A 25,828-nucleotide genomic window follows, 5' to 3' on the forward strand; every position below is an offset into this window, starting at 1 on the left:
GTCTGTGACTTGTATTTGCTGTTTTTTGTATGTTTCTAAATTTTTTATATAATTGCCATTCTTGGCGTTACAGCAGGTTTAAATGATTGTGCTACCAAGTTTACCATAATTTTGTCTCACCTGTTTGGTGATCAGTTGCCTGTCTTTTAAGTTAACCTTTGCTATTGCATTGCTGTTTTACAGTATGTTTGTTAAATTTTTTATAATTGCCGTTCTTGGTGTTAAAGGCCTTCAGCCGTGACTGTGGTTACTTGCCTTAAAATTCTAACTGGGATCACATTGGCTTGTTTTTAAAACATTATTTACTGTGTCTGTGTTTACGTTTATTTGGTAAATTGTAACGCACTGAAAGCACTATTAATTACACAGTTGTTTATTCCTTCATTAATAAGGTGTCATATCTTGATTTATTGCTGAGTCTGGAATTACCGTGTTAAAATAAATGTGTGTAATTCAAAAGGGAACGAATGGTAACTGATTACAGCCCCGTCCACAATCGTAACCGAATCCTGCCTTCCTTGGCTACCAGGTTTCTAATATGTTCTAATTCTGTGAAGCCGAACAAAGAATTGAAACATGTTAAACGGAGAATATAGTTCTTAACTTCGGGTTTCGTATTTGCGGCCTCCATACAAACACTAAAATTTAATGAATTAGTAACATAACCAAATTCACACCAAATGTTTGTTTCAAAAGTAAAGGTTGCGGCATAACTGTCAGTTATTCTACAAACGTTTCAGCCATAGCAAAAAATTCCTCAGTCTTTGCGTTTTTGACACAGATGTCACATTTAAAAACTTTCCAAGTATCATCGTCGACAAGTGTAGTATGCTCGTAACACCAGCGAAAGCAAGCAATGCATTTAATCAAGGTGTCTTTGGAAGTATCAGTTGACCACAGGTGGTAGAAGTAAATGCACTCCTTGTCTTCTTCATATTCAAATGATGAGTCTTTCAACATGGTTTCATCAACGCTTAAATCGGTTTCTTCCTCACCACACCCCTGCTGCTTCATGATTCTCTGCTTCTTTCTTACGAAGAACTTCCTGTTGGCCCCAGATGTTGAAGGTCTGTCAGGTGCAGGAAATGCAGTCCGAAAACAAAGGAAGTAGATTACATACACTTGTTCGCCCACTGCTTGAACACTGCTCACCGGTGTGAGATCCGTACCAGATAAGTTTAATAGAAGAGATAGAGAAGATCCAACGGAGAGCAGCGCGCTTCGTTACAGGATCATTTAGTAATGGCGAAAGCGTTACGGATATGATAAACTCCAGTGGACGACTCTGCAGGAGAGACGCTCAGTAGCTGGGTACGGGCTTTCGTTGAAGTTTCGAGAACATACCTTCACCGAGGAGTCAAGCAGTATATTGGTCCCTCCTACGTATATTTCGCAAAGAGACCATGAGGATAAAATAAGTAAGATTAGGGCCCACACAGAGGCATACCGACAGTCTTTCTTTCCATGAACAATACGAGAGTGGAATAGAAGAGAGAACCGATAGAGGTACTCAAAGTACCCTCCGCCACGCACCGTCAGGTGGCTTGCGGAGTATGTATGTCGATGTAGATGAAGATGCATCAAATGAATGTGGGGTCTTCCCTGTAGCCTCTGTACTGGCTTTCTTTTTCTGTTTAGCTAGATTTTGCTCCAAAACCCTTTTAAAAGGATACTGAGCCATGTCCCAAATCGACCTATCGCGCCAGGCTTTGGTGCACATTTATCTTTGGCTAGAGGACATCCACGGGCGGCTTCTAAGATATCTCTGGCGAGCTCGCTGTCTCATAGACAGTCCGCTGAGGAGGCAGATAGTGCCTAGCTGGAAAACTCGTGGAGCGTGCGGAGCGCCTAGAGGTCAGGGGTCGACAGCAGGCGTGTGGACCCTGGTCCGCCGTAACTGGTACTATCGTGGGAAGAGGCCTGAGGACTGGTGCTGCAAACAGTCGCCTGTGCCAGAGTTCTACTGCACATGGGTGTATACGACCCGGGACAACCGAGAGATCCGGGAAAAACCCGGAAATTTTTTCATCCGGGAGAAAACCGGGAAAAACCCGGGAATTTTTTAGAATTCCGGGAAATTTTCATTGTTTTAGTTTTCAGTTAAATTTTTGTGATTTTGACTGGTAAGAACCAATATTCTAACAAAGACTATTACTGTATCCCGCTTCTGCAGAATAATACTGCAGCAACAAAACATGAACGAGAGGAAAAGAAACGAAAATAACACGTAAGTCGCAAAGGAAATGCGCCATATACAACAACAAAACACGGTGTTCATACAAGCGTCTGCCAACGGCAAACTGTGTCAAAGACTTTAGGAAGACTATGCAACGCTTCTTAACAACAAATTGCCTCCGATGAGCGTGACATGACAGCTGTTTACATTAGATTCGTTTTACTGCAAGATCTTTTAATGTTTTACACGCACGAACATTCGGGCTTCCTGCGTTGTCGTAGCTGCGCAAGCGCAGTGATGCCTGTTAGCTGGCGCACTCTGGTAACTGCTGAAACGAACCTATTTCTAACAGATCATGGGAAAATATAGCGAATGGTGGTTTGAAAAGCGTTACTTTCAAAGTAAATTTCCTTTTATGTAAGATGAACTATATGCGAGAATGTACGACGAATTTCTTAAATCATAGAGCGTTTGACCCTCATTTAAAAATCAACTCTTTGGGGACGACCATCTAGAAGAATTTCGAGCCCACAAGATCACATATTTACGTCGTTATTAAAAATTTTACTGGCACATTTATCTGATGTATCTTAAAGTGTAACACGCGCAAAAAAAGGTCAACATTATATGTGGAAGCTTAGCTTCTCTTGCAACTTATTAATCTTCGAGACTAACATTATATGTAAAAGCTTTGCTTTTCTTGTAGCAACAATATGTATATTAATTTAAACCATTAACTTTTCTTATTTGTGTGTTCGCGCTACTTAAGAGTGATCTTGCTATTGGCTGACTACATCATGTGTCCTATGCTGTCATCAGCTGGCAAGATCACGTGACATAAGCTGTGACTGGCTTACAAAAGCGCGTCGCAATCTTGATTTCAATGCTTCGGAAAGTAACATGCGGTGTTTGGTGGAATTCGAATTTATACCTTCGTAACACGAAAATATGCAGCATGCATGTTGCTGAACATCAAAGATCTTTTCAAAACGTCTTTTTTCCCCTGAGTTTCATTTTCTAAAGTGCCTGGAATTTCTACATCGGTGTATAAGACCATAAACCATCAAAGGATTGATAATTTTTACAGTGCCGAGGAAAAGTATACTGTCCGTAACACGGAAAAAGTGTATTTTCACCTGGGAGAAAGTATATTTTCAACTGGGAAATCCGGAAAAAATCCGGCAATTTTTTTCCTTGTCCATGTATACACCCTGTGTATGCGCCACCACGGGACACCAAGCTGCATGTTTATGTCTCTCCATTAATATCTGTTAAGGAGCTTTGAAGTGGTTGCAGTGCAGGAGCGCTGTCGTAACTACAATTACGACACGTTATACCATCCGAGTGTCATGCAAGGCGTGATAACTTGGGTAATTCTCGTTAAGTGCGTGGGCCTCTGAGAGAAGCCGATACCTGCTGATTATCATCTTGGTATTTAAATCAATTGATTTGTTTGACAAGGTTCAGTCTCCCGTGGTAAAACTTCCTTCTAATAACGTGCTTGCTGTTTATTGCTTTGGTCCTTTGGTGAGAACAGATAAGGATGTACTATCTTACATTCAGTAAAGTTTGCTGTTGCGAACAGGGTAACGCTTTGGTGTGGCTTCTAACGCTCCAGTTGTGTTCCTGCGCCCATCCGTATGGTGTTCTCCCAGCCCGGGCTCTCTTAAGTATTAATGGGATTGTTTCAGACCGGTAGTGCAGGTCTTGCAACCAAAAATTTTCGACTTCTTGTAAATGAGGGAAAATTGTATTAACTTTTTGTAGCACTCCGTTATATCGCCTGATACCAGGAATTTTTACTTGTCCTTTCTCATATCGTAAAACAGAGCGGCAGTGAAGGAAGAGGTGCAGCAAATCCCTAAATCTAATCACCAGAGTGTGAGATTCAGCTATTTGTTGCCACGCTGTATTGAGCATGTTAATTTTATTGTATCTGTAATAACAGTCTTGTGTATGTTTTAGAACCAATTAATTCGGGCTACTTGCCCGCGATCTTGTAGAGTGTCATGGATTCTACCGCCCGCTGGGAACCGCTTGCTATACCGTAAGGTTGCCCAGAATATTTTGTAAAAGTTTCACCTTCAAGTTTCTTATTGCAATTTTTGTATACGTCTTTTCTTAAAACAGTCTTTGCTGTAAAGAATACTTGGTAAATTTCATCGTTGGTAAATATTTGCTTTGCAGTGTTCTCAATTTAGAGATTGATAACCATACCTTTGGGGGCCATCCTCTAAAGCTTGTGATTTATGTGGAATCTTGTAAGCTCAATAGCCGCGCACAGTGGCGCCATGTCACTTATCATGCGGCCCCTCCCGCTGGAGGTTCGAGTCCTCCCTCGGGCATGGGTATGAGTGTTGTCCTTAGTGTTAACTTAGTTTAAGTAGTGTGTAAGTCTAGGAACCGATGACCTCAGCTGTTTAGTCCCTTAGGAATTCACACACATTTGAACATATTGTAATCTGAATAAACTGTATGGATTAATGAATGATGTTCAATACCTATTTGCCCAGGCCTTCCTTGTCCTTCCGAGTAGAAACGTTTCGAGGCGTCTCAGACATAATGTCAACACTGCTGCTTTACCTGTTCTTCTTGTGGGGTTTGATGATGGAAGTATTGGAGATGTGGTGGTTTCAAAAGTAAACTGCTGTTTCTTGCGTTTCCTTAACTGCAGTCGACAACTGGCATGCTGTGGCTTCTGAAGCCTTATCTGCCTACGCTGCAGGTACCTGAGGAGGAAAATCCATAGATGAAGAAATCAGTGGGTCACAAGGATAGAGCTCACATTTTTTGAAACCATTTGAAGCCACGTTCATATTTGGGGGTCTGCAGTATGCCCAACCCATCAATGCCCGACGTCTTTGTATCTAAAACACTGGAATAAAATTCAGAACGTCTCTTTATGTAAACTGGCCCCAAATTTTGGGTACACGAAATAGTGCAACTTACTGTATTACTATCCGCTATTAGGGATCACTTCCTGCTTCTACACTCATATTCAGAAAGATGCAGAACACCTTGAACGACTAGAGATAGGACATTCACATTCAGCGGTCGTGTACATTAGTATGTTCTGCAGAAATGACTAGCATGTCAGTCACCTCGGTTCAGCATGTTTCCTGTTGGCTAGTAGGCACAGGGTCCGCCGTGGGTCCTGATAACTTGTTCCGTGTGTGATGGCATCGACACGTATCAGGCGCGAATGACCTCCTGTGATATAGTCATTCATGCTGCATTCACCTGGTTCCAAAGTTCAGCTGTGGTGAATGGGTTACAGTGCTGCACCCTTCGTTTCACCATTTCACATACATTTTCGATTGGCGACAAGTCTGGTGATCCGGCGGGCCAGGGGAAAAGGCTGACACCATGAGACACCAAGAAGACACGTGTTCGTGCAGTAACAAGTGGTGGTGCATTGTCTTTCTGCAAAATGGCATCTGGTGTGTAGTGCAGAAAGGGTGTGGCTGCTGGTCGCAGGATATCATTCACGTAGACCACACTGGTCACAGTGACCTGGATACACACCAACTGTGATTTGTGCTTGTACCCAATAGTACACCATAAGGCCTTGAGTTGGTCCTGTATGTTTTATGCGGATGCAGTCACTGTGATGTCGCTTCCTCTGTCTGCAGCAAACCAAAATGCAACAATCATTTTCAAACAAACATAACCTGGATTCGTCAGAAAACACTATCTGATGCCTTTCCTTTTCTCAGTGATGTCGTTCTATAGTGCATTGCCGTGTAATATGTTTCTGCTCATTCGTCAAAGGTTAAACGGCGACGGACTGTCACCCCTGACAGTGTTCGCTGTATTACACTGTTCCACTGTTGGGCCAGAGCCGACCAGGACATACACTCCTGGAAATGGAAAAAAGAACACATTGACACCGGTGTGTCAGACCCACCATACTTGCTCCGGACACTGCGAGAGGGCTGTACAAGCAATGATCACACGCACGGCACAGCGGACACACCAGGAACCGCGGTGTTGGCCGTCGAATGGCGCTAGCTGCGCAGCATTTGTGCACCGCCGCCGTCAGTGTCAGCCAGTTTGCCGTGGCATACGGAGCTCCATCGCAGTCTTTAACACTGGTAGCATGCCGCGATAGCGTGGACGTGAACCGTATGTGCAGTTGACGGACTTTGAGCGAGGGCGTATAGTGGGTATGCGAGAGGCCGGGTGGACGTACCGCCGAATTGCTCAACACGTGGGGCGTGAGGTCTCCACAGTACATCGATGTTGTCGCCAGTGGCCGGCGGAAGGTGCACGTGCCCGTCGACCTGGGACCGGACCGCAGCGACGCACGGATGCACGCCAAGACCGTAGGAACCTACGCAGTGCCGTAGGGGACCGCACCGCCACTTCCCAGCAAATTAGGGACACTGTTGCTCCTGGGGTATCGGCGAGGACCATTCGCAACCGTCTCCATAAAGCTGGGCTACGGTCCCGCACACCGTTAGGGCGTCTTCCGCTCACGCCCCAACATCGTGCAGCCCGCCTCCAGTGGTGTCGCGACAGGCGTGAATGGAGGGACGAATGGAGACGTGTCGTCTTCAGCGATGAGAGTCGCTTCTGCCTTGGTGCCAATGATGGTCGTATGCGTGTTTGGCGCCGTGCAGATGAGCGCCACAATCAGGACTGCATACGACCGAGGCACACAGGGCCAACACCCGGCATCATGGTGTGGGGAGCGATCTCCTACACTGGCCGTACACCACTGGTGATCGTCGAGGGGACACTGAATAGTGCACGGTACATCCAAACCGTCATCGAACCCATCGTTCTACCATTCCTAGACCGGCAAGGGAACTTGCTGTTCCAACAGGACAATGCACGTCCGCATGTATCCCGTGCCACCCAACGTGCTCTAGAAGGTGTAAGTCAACTACCCTGGCCAGCAAGATCTCCGGATCTGTCCCCCATTGAGCATGTTTGGGACTGGATGAAGCGTCGTCTCACGCGGTCTGCACGTCCAGCACGAACGCTGGTCCAACTGAGGCACCAGGTGGAAATGGCATGGCAAGCCGTTCCACAGGACTACATCCAGCATCTCTACGATCGTCTCCATGGGAGAATAGCAGCCTGCATTGCTGCGAAAGGTGGACATACACTGTACTAGTGCCGACATTGTGCATGCTCCGTTGCCTGTGTCTATGTGCCTGTGGTTCTGTTAGTGTGATCATGTGATGTATCTGACCCCAGGAATGTGACAATAAAGTTTCCCCTTCCTGGGACAATGAATTCACGGTGTTCTTATTTCAATTTCCAGGAGTGTAGATCTGTCCCGCAATACCTTTCGGATAAGGTGTCATGGTCTATGGCCTTGTGACTTGGGCAACCACCCGAAATATGGGCACTTTACCCTACCCCTAAACAGTCCACCTCCTTAGATGAGTGGTCAGTGCGGCTGCCTGCAATGCGGCAGACCGGGTTCGATTCCACGTACTGCCAGGGCTTTTCCTTTAGTGAAAGGAGTGGAACGGAGTGCACTCAGTCTCTTGAGACGAATTTAACAGCTGCTTGGCCACGTAGTAGCGGCTCCAGGGCACGAAAGTTGACGTGGAGAGCGGTCTGCTGACCTCACGTCCCTCCATATTGCATCCAATGGTGCCATCGGCAGGGGATGGCACGGCAGTTGGTCGGTAACGAGGGGCATACGAGGGTTCGTGGACGGATTTTATGTTTATGGTTTTTTATGCACCCCTAAATCACCTACAAATTTAATGATCTTCCTACTCTACTGCATACGCACAATAAGTAAAACCATGGGACCCGTTCAGAACTTTTATAGTTTCAAACAACGACAGTATCTGGAGTAAGTGTAGTCTTTGGCTTGAGAGTAATCGTAAGAATGAAGAGGAAACACCTATGAACCTGGCGAAGTCAAATAATAATCGTGAATCTATGATCCATCCTTCCCCCGCACGGAATTTTGAACAAGCCACTGTACGAAACATTACAGGACTTCTGTGTGAACGATATTTGACGTAACAATGTGATCGTCGTGTACTTTTTGTTTTCCATTTTCTTTAAGAGACACAAAAACGTTAGTTGATTTAGCTATCCTTGAAAAAGCTACATATAATTATCAGTCAGTAAATACAGGATTTGTTAGTGTTCGCGCCTTACCTGTTATTATACTAAGACCAGAATAACCTCTAACTGTATTTTGAGATCTTAATTGCACTTAATACTTCATGTAAGCACGTTATGCCGCAGTAGCAATGGGTAAATCAGAATTCAAGGCCTTGTAACACTAACCAAAACAGCCTTGCTGTGCTGGTACTGCGAACGGTTGAAAGCAAGGGGAAACTACAGCCGTAATTTTTCCCGAGGGCATGCAGCTTTACTGTATGGTAAATGATGGCGTCCTCTTGGGTAAAATATTCCGGAGGTAAAATAGGCCCCCGTTCGGATCTCCGGGCGGGGACTACTCAAGAGGACGTCGTTATCAGGAGAACGAAAACTGGCGTTCTACAGATCGGAGCGTGGAATGTCAGATCCCTTAATCGGGCAGGTAGGTTAGAAAATTTAAAAAGGGAAATGGATAGGTTAAAGTTAGATATAGTGGGAATTAGTGAAGTTCGGTAGCAGGAGGAACAAGACTTTTGGTCAGGCGAATACAGGTTTCTAAATACAAAGTCAAATAGGGGTAATGCAGGAGTAGGTTTAATAATGAATAAAAAAATAGGAATGCGGATAAGCTACTACAAACAGCATAGTGAACGCATTATTGTGGCCAATATAGACACGAAGCCCACGCCTACTACAGTAGTACAAGTTTATATGCCAACTAGCTCTGCAGATAACGAAGAAATTGACGAAATGTATGACGAAATAAAAGAAATTATTCAAATAGTGAAGGGAGACGAAAATTTAATAGTCATGGGTGACTGGAATTCGGTAGTAGGAAAAGGGAGAGAAGGACACGTAGTAGGTGAATATGGATTGGGGCTAAGAAATGAAAGAGAAAGCCGCCTGGTAGAATTTTGCACAGAGCACAACTTAACCGTAGCTAACACTTGGTTCAAGAATCATAAAAGACGGTTGTATACATGGAAGAAGCCTGGAGATACTGACATGTTTCAGATAGATTATATAATGGTAAGACAGAGATTTAAGAACCAGGTTTTAAACTGTAAGACATTTCCAGGAGCAGATGTGCACTCTGACCACAATCTATTGGTTATGAACTGTAGATTAAAACTGAAGAAACTGCAAAAAGGTGGGAATTTAAGGAGATGGGACCTGGATGAACTGACTAAACCAGAGGTTGTACAGAGTTTCTGGGAGAGCGTAAGGGAACAAATGCCAGGAATGGGGGAAAGAAATACAGTAGAAGAAGAATGGGTAGCTTTGAGGGATGAAGTAGTGAAGGCAGCAGAGGATCAAGTGGGTAACAGAAGAAATATTGAATTTAATTGATGAAAGGAGAAAATATAAAAATGCAGTAAATGAAGCAGGAAAAATGAATACAAACATCTCAAAAATGAGATCGGCAGGAAGTGCAAAATGGCTAAGCAGGGATGGCTAGAGGATAAATGTAAGAATGTAGACTTATCTCACTAGGGGTAAGATAGATACTGCCTACAGGAAAATTAAAGAGACCTTTAGAGAAAAGGGAACTACCTGTATGAATATTAAGAGCTCAGATGGAAACCCAGTTTTAAGCAAAGAAAGGAAAGCACAAAAGTGGAAGGAGTATACAGAGGGTCTATACAAGGGCGATGTACTTGAGGACAATATTGTGGAAATGAAAGAGGATGTAGATGAAAATGAAATGGGAAATATGATACTGACAGAGCACTGAAAGAACTGAGTCGAAACAAGGCACCGGGAGTAGACAACATTCAATTACAACTACTGACGGCCTTGGGAGAGCCAGTCATGACAAAACTCTACCATCTAGTGAGCAAGATGTAGAGACAGGCGAAATACCCTCAGACTTAGAGAAGAATATAATAATTCCAATCCCAAAGAAAGCAGGTGTGAAAATTACCGAACTATCAGTTTAATAAGTCACGACTGCAAAATACTAACGCGAATTCTTTACAGACGAATGGAAAAACTAGTAGAAGCCGAGCTAGGGGAAGATCAGTTTGGATTCCGAAGAAATATTGGAACACTTGAGGCAATACTGTCCCTACGACTTATCTTAGAAGCTAGATTAAGGAAAGGCAAACCTACGTTTCTAGCATTTGTAGACTTAGAGAAAGCTTTTGACAATGTTGACTGGAATACTCTCTTTCAAATTCTGAAGGTGGCAGGGGTAAAATATAGGGAGCGAAAGGCTATTTGCAATTTGTATAGAAACCAGATGGCAGTTACAAGAGTTGAGGGGCATGAAAGGGAAGCAGTGGTTGGGAAGGGGGTGAGACAGGGTTTTAGCCTCTCCCCGATGTTATTCAATCTGTATATTGAGCAAGTAGTGAAGGAAACAAAAGAAAAATTCGGAGTAGGTATTAAAATCCATGGAGAAGAAATAAAAACTTTGAGGTTCGCCGATGACATTGTAATTCCGTCAGACTGCAAAGGACTTGGAAGAGCAGTTGAAGGGAATGGATAGTATCTTGAAAGGAGGATATAAGATGAACATCAACAAAAGCAAAACGAGGATAATGGAATGTAGTCGAGTTAACTCGGGTGATGCTGAGGGAATTAGATTAGGAAATGAGACACTTAAAGTGGTAAAGGAGTTTTGCTATTTGGGGAGCAAAATAACTGATGATGGTCGAAGTAGAGAGGATATAAAATGTAGACTGGCAATGGGAAGGAAAGTGTTTCTGAAGAAGAGAAATTTGTTAACATCGAGTATAGATTTAAGTGTCAGGAAGTCGTTTCTGAAAGTATTTGTATGGAGTGTAGCCATGTATGAAAGTGAAACGTGGATGATAAATAGTTTAGACAAGAAGAGAATAGAAGCTTTCGAAATGTGGTGCTACAGAAGAATGCTGATTATTAGATGGGTAGATAACATAACTAATGAGGAGGTATTGAATAGAATTAGGGAGAAGAGAAATTTGTGGCACAACTTGACTAGAAGAAGGGATCGGTTGGTAGGACATGTTCTGAGGCATCAAGGGATCACCAATTTAGTATTGGAGGGCAGCGTGGAGGGTAAAAATCGTAGAGGGAGACCAAGAGATGAATACACTAAGCAGATTCAGGAGGATGTAGGTTGCAGTAGGTACTGGGAGATGAAGAAGCTTGCACAGGATAGAGTAGCATGGAGAGCTGCATCAAACCAGTCTCAGGACTGAAGACCACAACAACAACAACATGAGAAGTATGGTTGTCGTTTCGGAAAGTATATTCGTTTAGAAAAGACTGCCGCAGTGGCCGCAGTTATTATGTATGACAGTTCTGTATGCAATTTATCCGGTTAATAAGTACTTTAAAACAAAAAAATGGCATTTGTAATATGATAATATGAACAGGGAGTCTCTTATTTGTGATTAATTAGTTAGCTTCGTAAAATATAGGTATGAAGGTGGACACCCATGATGCCCTTTTGCGTATGATGATTACAAGTCTCTTTTATGTTAAAATTTCCCAAAAACGGTAAGTTTTAGCACTAAATCGGTATGCCATGACAGAAGCCGGTTAAAAAAACCTTTCTAACCATACCTCATTCATTCCTGTACAATTTAGTATGCGTTGAGAAAAGGAATGTTGTCTTGAGAAACAATATATATGATGATTATGTTATTTGCAGTGACTTCTGGTGATGAAGTTATAAGGGGTTCACTACCCTGCTGGAGCAAATGTAATTTCGGTGGTAAGTGGTTCACCACCCCGCTGGAGCAAATGTAATTTCGGTGTATTGCTCACGCGCTGCCTGCGACAGAAAATATCTTTGCTGCAATAGAGTCGCAGGTCAGAGCAGTCTCGGCAGTAGTTGCAGTCGCTCGCTGCTACAGTGCAGCTGTAGTATGTCGCTGGTAGAGCGCAGTTCATAGCCATGTATTGTAAGGTAAATTTTATTTTTATTGGCATGTGCGTAGTTAAGTCACTTGTGTGAGATGTTAATATGAATTTGCTTCAATCTTTTTGTGATTCGTCATCGCCAGCTGACCCAGATTTGTAATATTCAATTTTTCAATAATGGATTACAGATCTTTATCAGTAATGTAAAAGATATTCAGAATATAATTTCTACCAGTCAACAAAAAAGGAAGGAATAATTTTGCCTTAAGTCATTGCCAGTCCCGATCCAGTCATTTACTTAAATTTAAATATTTCAGAAATTTTCTCAGATCATTGTCATGTGTTCTTCAGTAATCAGACGACCAGCTGTGCAGCTGTCAGTAAGCAAAGTCAGTTTTTCCAATAATTCAGATCTCAGACAAATATTTCCAGTATTAGTAGATCGGCCAGCATTGCACTAAGCTGTGCCATTTACGAGCAGATATATAGGCAGCGTTATACGGCGACGCCATCACGAGGTAAGAATTTTTCAGTTTATTCAGACTGATTTCACAGGGCCATTGCGCAGCGCTGTTTACGTCAAAAAAGTATCAGTTTTCATGAGTTTTAATATATTTAGAAAAATTATCATTATTACTTTTATAAGTTACACTTGGAGATATCCGTCTAGGATCGTAATTTTGAGATTTTTTTGAGAAATAGTCAGCCATATATCTGCTCTTACTTATCCATTGTTAAGTGTAGTTTGAATTTGGCGCAACGCATTAGCTAATTTGTCATATTTTTTTCACAAATCGTCGGCAGTTTATTGTTCTTTGTTGTCATTGTACTTGTGCCACTTTGTGTCCGCTTTGTCTTTTCTTGATTTTGTGTCCACCTTTGACTTATGAAAATGCTGCGAAAAACTGCAAACAGTATATCGCGAAGTGCAATGAATGAAAACGCCGATCTGAGTAGTTTAACAGATAATACTAGAGATACTCAGTCTCTCAGTTCTAATCCTTCAACCTTAGACAATCACTGCGTGTCAACCACCAATAACATTTAAAATTTAAACGATGAGCAAACAGATTTAATTATGTCCACAGTAAATGTAACAATAATTCATGAAGCACTACAACGACCGCTGCCCAGTTTCATACATCGGATGTGCAGAATTTACACAGTGAGCAAATAAATGTTACTAGTGAAAACGAGCAATTTACTCAAAATACGTCAGATTTATTTGGTTCCGATGTAGTGACCAACAGTGTACAACCAATCAACAGACCCTTTCATGAATCAGACAATGACCAAATGGTTACAGAACACGTATCAAATGCAGATACACTATCACACAGCACAATGAACAGAGTCGCTAATTTTGACATTAATAAAGTTATAGCAGTATTGCTACAATTTAAAAAATCGAACAAACAACTTAACGAAAATTTAAGACAGTCGAATGAAAAACAAGACAACAATTATAAACAACTTAACAAGCTCTTTGATCAGTCGGATGAAAAACACGACAGATCAATCAAACAAACCGATTAAAATTTCAATCAGATTAACGAAAAACTTGACACCTCTATTGAACAGCTTACTGAACAGATTACAGCCATTGCCGTGCAATGCAGTGAAACTAAAAAACAATTAGGTGAGGAAATTAAGGCCAGTGCCAGGAATAATAGTGAACAAATCAGATCCGTTGCACAAGAGATACGCAACACACACGAAGCTACAACAAAATTACTTAGAGATGAAATCAACGCAGTCGCTAAACAATGTTCAGAAAACACAACACAGTTACACGACGAGATTAAAGCAGTATCAGCAGAACTTTCGTGCACTTTGCGTGCGAAAATTGACGAGAAATTTGAACAACAGTACACCGAAATTGACGAACGTTGTAATTACCACCTACAAAACAGCGAAACGCGTTACCGCAAATTCATACAAGAACCGATCAAAGTAAAGAAACAAATCATGCAAACTATTACTACACACAGACAGGAAGATAAGCTTAAGTTGTTCGCGAAAGCAAAAACATATGTTGACACCACCATTACTACAGTATCGGATGAAATTAACACAATCAGACAATCGAACACAGAATTTCAGGATGAAATTACCGATCTGAAAGCAAAAAGCCTCTAGTATTCAGACCTTAGAAAAAAATACATGGTAGACTTTCAGACAGTTACTAGCAGACTAGAACAACTGGAAGTAGTGCAGGATCCCGACGCCTTTAAAGCAGACCTTAAGATAATAAACAAAACCATGCATAAAATGAAAAAAACAGATTGAATCTTGTGACTCCAGAAATGACAATCAGGTAAAATTTGATGAATTAGCCAGTAGAGCTGACGTTATCAAGAACAATAATGACATAGATCAGACGATTCGTCACCAGTTTCCTTCAATCAGACACTCAAATTCCAAAATATGCAGCAAACTATCAGTGAGTTAGACACATCCAATAATATGCTATGTCGAAAACTGTCATCTTTACAGCATGAAGTGACAGAAATGAAAAATGTTTCATCCTATAACATCTCACAGCATACGCCACATTCTGAACAGTTGTCACACTCCCACAGCCAACACAACTTAAGTAGATTACAGAGAGTACGTGACTTAGATTCCAGACACACGCAGACAAACACATTCTTATACAACCCTGATCTTGTTCAAACATTTAGAGACGATAATTTTGACTACAAGCACTTTTTATCCGTTAGGAAATTTAAGACATTTAAGAATGACAGAACACAAATTCACCCCTTGGACTGGACACAACAATTTACTTTTGCATTTCCACCAACTTGGCCTGTAACGCACAAGCTAGAATATATTTGCAGCTTTTTGGAAGGCGAACCAGCAACGCGAATGAGACCGATCGCAAGACAATGTTACTCAGTAGAAGAATTTCAAAATGCTTTTCTGTCAGCGTATTGGTCGAAACCGACACAGCGCGGTATCAAGGATCAGTTAATCAGCCAACCGAATTATGAAAACTCAAATTTCTCCACTATCACGCAATTCTTTAAACATATGGTACAGCAAAACCAATATTTATGCGAACCATACAGTGAGTCAGCACTAATCCAGCTATGTATTTCGAAATTACCACGATCGTTAGGAGTATCGCTCTTAACTGGACAACAGAAAGAAAACATTTCGGCATTTAGAGATTTATTACAGCTTTTGGAAGCCCAGCAGTCAGATTATTCAGTCATAAACAAAAATTTTCAACAACATAACCAAGGCCAACAGGTATATGGCAACTACGACCAGTCAGGCTATTTTAATAGCCAGGGAGATAGACGTTCCGGAAATGACAAGAAGTACCAGCACGACTTTAATAACAGATAGAATTTTAATCAGCAGTATGCACAAAATTTCAGCAGCCGCAGACACAATTTTGCAACAATCGAGGCTCTTCCACACAGCAGCAACAGAACCAACAATGTAATTTCCAAGGTGAGCCAAACTTTGAAGTTACGCCGCCTGCACGTGTAGCATCGGCTCCGCCGAGTAGTAACGTTCAGCAACATGGAAACCAATACGCACAGAGAAACCATTATATCAACTCTCATCGCAACGTGCCGTATAATAGTAACTATCATGACAAACGTAAATGCAATGAGTTTTCAACGTACAATTAATAACAGAAGGTTTTGTTAGCAGCAGAATCATCCACAACCACAGATTATCATGAATGAACCAGACAGCCGATATCATCCTCAGCCCAGTACGTCAGAACGAAGTAACAGAACAGTACAGATAGCTGAAACGCCACAGCATCCTCCCGCAAATAACAGCACGCCAGAAAGAATTTGACTAGATACAGTACCGGTTGCATCTTCCAGCAACGTGAGCAACACCTTTGATACACAAGATTTTGTTCAACGAAAATGTCATTACTTTTGACGATATCCGAGATACGCTGTTACATGAAAAACCAGTTATACAAGAAAAACTATTTCCCACCCTTTCACTAGCTGCGTATATGAACAGTGATCCAGTACTGTCAAATGTTTTTCATCCTCAGATCTTCTCTACACCATGTCCTAAAGTGATAAGGCCGTAATGGCATCGTCAAAACACATAAATGTCAAATGTTTTTTATTCCAGTCTTTGATCACAATATAAATTCTTTTGCGATGACCGGTTTCAGTCAGTAATGACCATCCTCAGACCTTTTCTACACCATTTCCTAAAGTGATATGGCCGTAATGGCATCGTCAAAACATATAAATATACTCAGCACATCATCGTCACATAGATCTAAAACAAGGTGTAGAATAGGCCACATCGTGCACACAGTAATTTTTGCAACTCTGTGCTGAGTACATGTATATGTTTTGACGATGCCATTACGGCCTTATCACTTTAGGACATGATGTAGAAAAGATCTGAGGATGGTCATTACTGACTGAAACCGGTCATCGTCAAAAGAATTGATATTGTGATCAAAGACTGGAATGAAGAAAAATATTTCCCACCCTGTTATTGAAGTAAAAATTGGATCCTTCTCATTTTCAGCAGTAATCCATTCTGGATCACCTATTTTGGTAGTAAATGCATAGACTTTCAACAAATGTAACAACGAAAACAATTATCCTACGTTACCACTAGGCAAAACTGAAGTGAGAGGTGCAGTATTCGATAAAGGAGTAGATTTAAAACTACACACTTAACATTTTTATTGTAGGTCATATGTTTTCACACAGACTTTTGGATTGTACCTTTATTGATAACAGACATTATTTTAGGCACGAATTTTTTGGTACAACACAAAGCAATCATCGATTTCAAAAAGTCATTTTATGTTAAAGAATGGGAAACAACAGCTTGCATTGAAATTTCAGCACACATTATCAGCAGAAGAACAAGCAATTAATCGAAGAGAAGTCATTTCTATATCACGTAACAAAAGACTGGCATCCACCTTTTTCACAGATACGTATGTACGCAACTACGATACACAAGACGAATTTGATTACGACGTGATACAAAAGGTCTCTGAGAAAGTAAAAGAGAGCAACGCAAATACAGATGACGAACATAGTCAACTACGCAATATTCTTTTACAGCAAGCCCCAGTTTTCGACAAGATCCCTGGTACTATGTCCAGTTTTATGTACGAATTTCAAGTTAAACAGCACGACACATTTAAAGCCAAACATTATCATATTCCTTATATCCATAGAGAACAAGTCAAGAAAGAACTACAAGCTATTCTAGACCAAGGCATTATCGAACTGGCAGTTAGTCCGTATATAAGCCCGCTTCACATTGTCAAGAAAAAAAGACGGCTCACTTCGCCTTGTACTTGATTCTCGTCATGTTGATGACATTATCATTCATGAAACAGATCGCTCACAGACACTAGAAGAACTTCTTCCGAAATTTCATGGTACTGCTGTCTATTCCACCTTAGATTTAAAACCGGGTTTTGGCAAATTCAGCTCCATCCGAACTGGTGATTGTTATCAATTTTCCTAATTACCGTTTGTTTTAACAATTTCTTCAGCAGCATTTATTCGTGGTATGAACACAATACTTCCGAAAGAACTTAAAGATAGAATCACAATGTACGTAGACGATATCCTTATAGCAGAAGCTAACTGGTCTCAACGTAATTTCATTCTTGAACAACTATTACAAACTTTTCGTGCATAAGGACTCGCAGTTAATCGTAGCAAATCGCACTTTGGCAAAACCTCCTTAAATTTCTTGGACATGTAATCTCAGCAGAAGGCATTGCGTCTGACCCTGAAAAACTTCATGGTTTATGTGATATTACTGTTCCAACGACTAAGAACCAACTCCATAGTTTTCTAGGATTAATTAACTTTTTTCGTAAATTTATTCATTGCTCTGCTTTGGACACCCCTAGATTATGCCAGTTGACAGGCAAAAACACTATTTGGTCGTGGGATAATCAAGCACAATCTGAATTTATTAATCTGAAACATGCCTTGTTGAACACACCACTTTTATCACACCCAGATCCCACCAAAAAATTTTCCATTGCTACAGACAGTTCTAACACTGCTCTAGGCGTACACATTTTTCAGGAAATCTAAAAAGATGATACTACAGTAATCATAAACATCGCATTTGCAAGTCGCATTCTATTATCTGATGAACGGAATTATTCAGTTACAGAGCTTGAAACATTATGTGTTGTATGGACATTTACCAGATTTAGGCATTTTCTTTGTGGAACACATACTACCGTTCACACATGCCATAGAGCTATACAGTTTTTACTTTCCGCCAAATTCACACATGACAGATTAAGTAGATGGAAACTTTATTTACAGGAGTTTGATTTTACAATTGTTCATATTTCCGGTGCGAAAGATATTGTAGCAGGCGCACTATCCCGTTTTCTCAGCAACAATCAGCAAGACGTCGCAGCCAACTTCTCCCAAACAAATTTCAGCTTCATGTATATTCAACAAGTTGCATTTCAAAATTTCATTTCGTCCTCATTACAAGACGTTGCGAAAGAACAGAACAAAGATAATGTATGGAAAGAAATTAAATACCTTAGGCAGGATAGGAGTAATGTTACCATTAGAAAGAATTATACTGTGTGCACCAACATTCTGTTTCGCCGCTCTCACCCTGACAGCAACAATTGGTTACTTCCCATTCCTGAAGAGCTTGTTTACGAATTAATTTGGTACACTCATTTAAGCTACGACCATTATGGCGCCAGAAACTGTTTTCTCATCCTAAGACAGAACTATTATTTTGCCAACATGGAAAAATGTATTCGCCGACTTTTAGCGTCATGTAAAATCTACCAGAAAGCTAAATCATCCACCACTTCAAATATTCCACCATTATATCCTATTGTACCCATTAAATTTAGGCACATGGCCGCTATGGCCATCTTTGGGCCGATTCCTAGATCTAATAGAGGTTTTTGTTATATCTTTGTTGCTGTTGAACTCACTTCGAAATTTGTTACCCTTACTCCGTTAGGCAAAGCTACTGCTAAATCTGTTTCAAATTCATTCATAAAACATTTTCTACGTCATGTAGATCATGTACTGAAAGTAATTTCCGACAATGGACCACAATTGCGATCTGCAACATGGACATGTATGTTACAAGCTAGAAACATTTCTCTGATTTATATATCCAAATACAATGCTTCTTCCAACCCTTCTGAACGTTGGATGAAGGAAACTGGTAAATTATGTAGAATATACTGCTATAAGAAACATATTGATGGGACACACACACATTTTTTTCATTCCAAGATGTAATTAATTCTATACCAGATGAATCCACTATGTTATCTCCTACTGTTATTTTGAAGAACGTTGAACCACCCAATAAAATTAATGAACTGGTATCTTTTCCTGCATCACGTCGACTACGTCACCATGAAATAATTGACATTGCCCTCAACAACTTCAAGCGTGCCGCACAGCGCCGCAAAAGACAGCAAAAACAGGTTTGTAAACTCCGTGAATTTCGCATAGGACAGAAGATATTGGTACGCACACATTATTTATCCAACAGAGGAAAGAGGAGATGCAGTAAATTTGAACTTCTATACGCTGGCTCATATAGAATCCGCAGCATTCCTCATCCCAATGTAGTACATATCGAAACTTTACGAACCAGAAAGTCAAAAGGTAACCACCACACCTCCAACGTCAAAGCCTTTATAGAATGAACTTGTTTAATGATTTGTCACACTGTAATGCCATATCCAGTTACATTTACATTTATGTCACCACATACTGATTATGATTGTATTTTTCTTGGCAAATGGCCGGCAAGATGAGGTTAGCAGGTCGCTTGTCGTAATATCGGACAGTGCACATTTTATAAATAAGATAATTTTTCTTGGCCACTTTATAATGTACATATGATGGTTTTCCTATAGAAAATGGAATATTCTCTGTATATACTATATAGTTTTTAAGATATAACAAACACCAGCTCACTCTGACGTTTTTGCATTATGATATCCCACTATCTTGTTTATTGGATATTTCTTTATACCACTACATTGTGATATTGTGTATGCATTTCTGCACTTGAAAATATTCTTGTCTATGGATTTGTACCTACCACATTTTTTTCTATTATGCTATGCTATATGCACATACCTTGACATATGTTATAAAACAGAACAATTTTTTTTGCTATATTATATTTGATCATATTTGGGCAGGAATTAACAACCATTAACAGTAGTATACTATACACACCATATGATAGCAGTCTTGACTAATTATTTTTTGCAGAGTATGACGCAATTATGGCAGACTATCAAGTAAAACTATATATGTTAATTTTATTGGTGATGTATGTTATATGTAAGAAACTCTATAATATTTGAAATGATGATGGTAATAATGTTATACAAAGAAAATGATACTAGAGAAGTCATATCTTGAGCTGACACAAACAAATGATGGTGATGAATACTGAAGTCTTTATTTTTTGCATATGATGATAATGATGAAGTTTCCCTTTAGTTATGGGATGCTATGTAGTTATTTAAGTATTTGTTGTAGTTTTTTACAGTAAGTCATATACTGCATAATATAATGAAGGAATATTTTTGGGAGAGACAGCTAGAATACATTCATATTAAACACAATTTTTCATTGCCTATTACTTCAGAGTTTATTACTTTTCTGCATAATAGGCATGCATTTCTTCTTTCAGCTTAATAATCCATTTTGTATCTTTTCCAGGAATAACTTTTCATGTCATCAGAATCATTTTTGAAATATATTTTTTACGTTATATGCTATAGACACTTACTTATTAACCCTGCTCCACTAGTTGTATTTTACCTACTTCTTTCTATCATTCGTGAATGTGATCACATATACTTTACTTATTTGATAACCTTGCTGCAGCTGACTCATGACGAATGACAAATGACATTAATCATTTTATTTTCAGCAGTAAATCAAAAGTAATTAATCATTAATCGCAAAGCAATGCATTGCTAGTCAAAAATATATTGCAAAATTCCGTTCTTGCCTTATGTGTAGATTCCATTACCTGTATGTATTATAAGGCTAAGCACCTTGATCACTAGCTTAAATGTAATACATTTTAGGTATCTCTTATGTCACTTGCACTATATTATATGTACTTACTAGCAGGTAAATGCTAGATGTAATAACACCTATTTCTGGATATTGCTTTGTATATCATCTGTATCAGTTAATGAAATTTAGACAGGTGACTGAGTTCCAACACTTCTTCAGCTAAGAATATATAAGATTACTACTGATGATTTCTATGTTACACTTATTTAATATTTTAGTTTTATTGTTTGGATTTTGAACGCCACAATATTTTTGTAGAATTGTCATGTAAAGCTTCCTCGAAGCCATATTAATGATGTAATAACACCTATTTCTGGATAATGATTTGTATATCATCTGTATCAGTTAATGAAATTTTGACAGGCTGCTGAGTGCCAACACATCCTCAGCTGAGAATATATAAGATTACTATTTCTATGTTTCACTTATTTAATGTTTTAATTTTATTGTTTGGCCTTTGAACGCCACAACAAGTTTCTAAAATTGTCATGTGAAGCTTTCTCGAAGCCACATTAATGATGTAATAATCAGTTAATGAGATTCTGACAGGCCGCTGAGTTCCAACACTTCTTCAGCTCAGAATATATAAGATTACTACTGAATGAGTAACAAAAAATTTTCTTCACCTACTTATTGTGTCAAATCAAGTATATATCTATGTAAAACCGCCAATGGAACACTCACGTGAGCTTCCCTTACATATGTTATGGGACGGAATCTCGGCTTATAATTTGTAACTTTGGACTGATGTCAGTAACGTAATTTTCTCAAAATGTTATAAGACTAAATGTATCCTTCAACATCTGACCCAGTTATCATCCATTAATGAGACTGTCCTATATCCTGCCCATCCTCATGGCCATGGAGCACTCTACTTGGATTTTTTGCAGTAACTCTGTGTTGATGTACACATTATGGATTCTACAAGAACGTGGCGTTGACATATCAAGCTGTCCACCACACTGACCAACGGAGATCTTATTATGGGCGTACTGCTTGGTGTACCTTATGTACTTTACTACCAAAAGAGCAACATACAATATTAATACTATATTTCAGTGTCTTGGCTACATTGATAAATGCTTCAGAAAATAGATCTTCAGATTGTCACACCTACATTGTGCTTCTGTGAAAAGATACGGACATTTCAATGCAGCTTTGTGCAACCCACTGTGCTACAACAATGATGCTATCTTTCCCATTCCTCACCTTCTTCTTATAAAAGATAGTAAAGACTTATACAGTGCATGTGCACTTTGTCTGATTCTTAATATTCATTATTCATAACTACCTTTGTATGTTCAGTACTTATATAACTTGTCAGTGATTTCATATGTACTCTGTAACTATGTAAAGCATATGTATATTAATTACCAAAACTGATTTTGTAGACTTAGGAAACTAAATATTTCATATCTATTTGCATAGAACAATTTGTTGCTCATGGCAAATCCAATTGACTCACCATCACTGCCAAATTTTTACCCCCCCCCCCAGTGGATTGTTATGTGAGGGGTTCACGACCTGCTAGATCAAATGTAATTACGTTAATATATTTAAAAAATTATTATTATTTTTATACGGGAAGGTTGCAAAGTTGAATGGCCAGAAATATATACTGTCGCTACTTGAGATGGTCCCATGAAATACGAGTGATCGTAGGACAATGAAAATGCGGATACATTTGTGAATGCATGCGAAAGAGAAATAAAGAATAAACCATTGAAAGAAACACGTTTTAGTTCCCACATGAGACATTTGAGATGTGTTAATTTCATACCATGTTTACCTTCCAGTTTATAAACGTTGCTCAGTATGACGACCATCTGCATCCACGACAGCCTGGAACCGCAATAGAGATTGCTCTACTGCTACCCAAAATACCTCAGGTAGGATGTTGGCTATCTTCCTCGCTATGCTCTTCTTCAACCTCAAACGTATGTTAGTGTCCCGTTGATATACTCTGTCCTTCAGGTAACTCCACAACTAGAAATCACACAAGTTCGAATCTGATTATCACCTCTCTCCCGTAGAACATGAATCACATGTTGACGAAGCAGATCACAGTAGCGTGTGGCGTTCATGCTGCATACCCTTGGTCCTTGAGGAACCGAGTTCCTCAGAGAAAAATGAACTGTGCCGTGAAGCCACACCACACAATTCACTATGCAGGGCAACTTCATGAACATTCGTTGGCGGTGACTATCTGCAAATGCAACAACTGTGAGTGTTCACTGCCCCAGTGACGTAAAGTGTGCTTTAACACTCCACAAAATGTTCCAAGGCCACATGTCGTCAACTCCAACCCTTGCAATAAACGTAATTGCAAATTGTACTCGAACGTCTGCGTCACATAGGTCTGTCTGCAAATGTAATGCACACTGATGCTTTTGTATCGACCCTACATCGCTGTACCAGTGTGAGATCCTGGCCACTCTTCTTGTATAGGGTCCCCAGGAAGCTGTTTTCTCGGATAGCTAGACTACATTCAGCCAATTCTTATTAATGGAGTTTATTACAGTAAGTTAAATTGACAATACTTAATTTTACGTTTCTACAAAGATTGGTCACAAGCAAATGGCAACATCTAAATAATCAGTGTCCTTTGATATATACAATTTCCATGCAAGCAAATCACGCAAGTTCATGAGTCACTGCTACAGAGTTTATATCAACGCTCGTCTTCTTGTGCGGCTCTTCCAGTGCAGCCGAGGCTAGCTGGAGCGGTGTTAATATTCTCTTCGTATAGGTGCCGCACCTGTCGTAGTGTCGTCCTAGTGAGTGTTCTACTGGCTGACGTCGTCTCACAGCCTTCTATGCAGTTTCGTTCAGGCCGAAGTGCTGGCGCTTGATATTACGCCGGAACAACCAGTACCACCACCTAATGGAAAGTCATGATACTAGCACTACTAACAACGCAATTCCTGCAGCGCAGTCTGAACATCATTCCTATAAAGTTGGGTGCCTATACGACAATCAGACCTTGGTGATACCTATTGCTCAAGAGGAAGTTGCTGTCACAACTTCCAAGCTCAAACCTGGAGAGGCCGGATGACGCCTACCCAGAAGCGGTGCGGATGGTAGGTCGCTTTGACAATGTGATGTTTGATAGCATTACTAAACGAGGGGAATATGTAGTATCCCGGCTATATGGATTACAGCTAGAGCAGTAATGATTAAAAAGGGAAAGGATAAAGACCCGGTATCACCGGAAAGCTGTAGACCAATTTGCTTATTAAAAGTCTTGGCCAAAGTTCAGTAACGACTACTCTGTGATCGGTTGCAGGCGCACAGCGAGCTCTTGGGTTCAGAAATGGGAAACCTATAGATGATGCAGTTAATAGAGCTCTTCAGATTGTCGAAAATTCGACAAGTAAGTATGCATTCTCGCTCATGATTGACACCGCAGGCACATTCGGCAATTTTTGGTGGCCTGCGGTATTCACGTACCTTCGAGATCTCGGAATCCCCAAATGTTTGTAAGAGCGTTGTAAATTATTGTAGTGGACGTAGCGTCCAGTGGCTTGTGGTGCAGAAAAAAATAATCAAAAAGATTACCAAGGGCTGTCCTCAAGGCCGGAATCTTAGTACTGAACCCGTATTAGATCTATTAAATGGGGCAGATGCTATTGAAGATGTGGTCGCATATGAAGATGACATCCTAGTAGTTGTGTCTGCAGACTCCAGGGCGAGACTTGAAGAAAAGGCGAATGATGTGCTTACTCAGATGCAACATTGGTACAAGAGCAACAAACTGACTATAGCTGTTCATAAAACCACTACATATTTCTGAAGGGAAGACTTTCTCTTGCCAGAAATCCTTCCCTGAGGCTTGACGGAATACCTGTAACACGAAGTACTGTTTGTAGATGTTTAGGCATTCTACAAGCGAGAAAAGAAACTTTCTGGAACACGTAAAATCTGTTACTCAGAAAGCAGCCATAATTACGCATAAGACTGCCCGTGCTGGCACAGCCGACTATGAATTATCGTTCCATGTGGTGTGGTCATATCAGAAAGCTGCTGTAAGTAACCTGTTTGTATGCTGGCAGCGCCATAAACTGTGTTTAATATCGCTGACAGCGCTCTGCGCCCTCGGCAAGGGATTCTATGGTTGGCTGGACTAGCAGTTAGCAAGTGGATAGAGAAGTGTATGGACATGATTTTCTTGGTGGAGACTCTGTGTTGGTAGGACAAGCAGTGAAAAGTGAGATGAAATTTCTTATAAGAAAATATGCAGGGAAAGGTATAGTATGGATGTATGGTTGATAATGTTTGGGTAGTGGAATTACTGACAATTATATAATTTTTAGAACTGGATGCCACATGAATACGGTAAAATTTTCTAAATGCATTGTTTGCTCTTCAACAAAATCTTTCTTTCGCTAACCATATGCCCCCTAGTAATCAGTGTCTATAGTAGTTAGAATCCTTTTATTTAGCTGGCTGTTGTTGCTACTTGCTGTAATTGCTGTAATTCATGTTATGAAGATCTTCTGTGAGGTAAGTGACTTATGAGAAAGAATGGGGTTTCCACTATCAGGATTTGTGTCTGAAATGAGTTTAGGCGATTAACAGAGTTGGAGGTAGTATCATATTTCTTTAATTTCATATTTTCTGAGTTTGTATTTTT

This window comes from Schistocerca nitens, chromosome 2 (genome assembly GCF_023898315.1).
Source record: "Schistocerca nitens isolate TAMUIC-IGC-003100 chromosome 2, iqSchNite1.1, whole genome shotgun sequence".
NCBI classification, from domain to species: Eukaryota; Metazoa; Arthropoda; class Insecta; order Orthoptera; family Acrididae; genus Schistocerca; species Schistocerca nitens.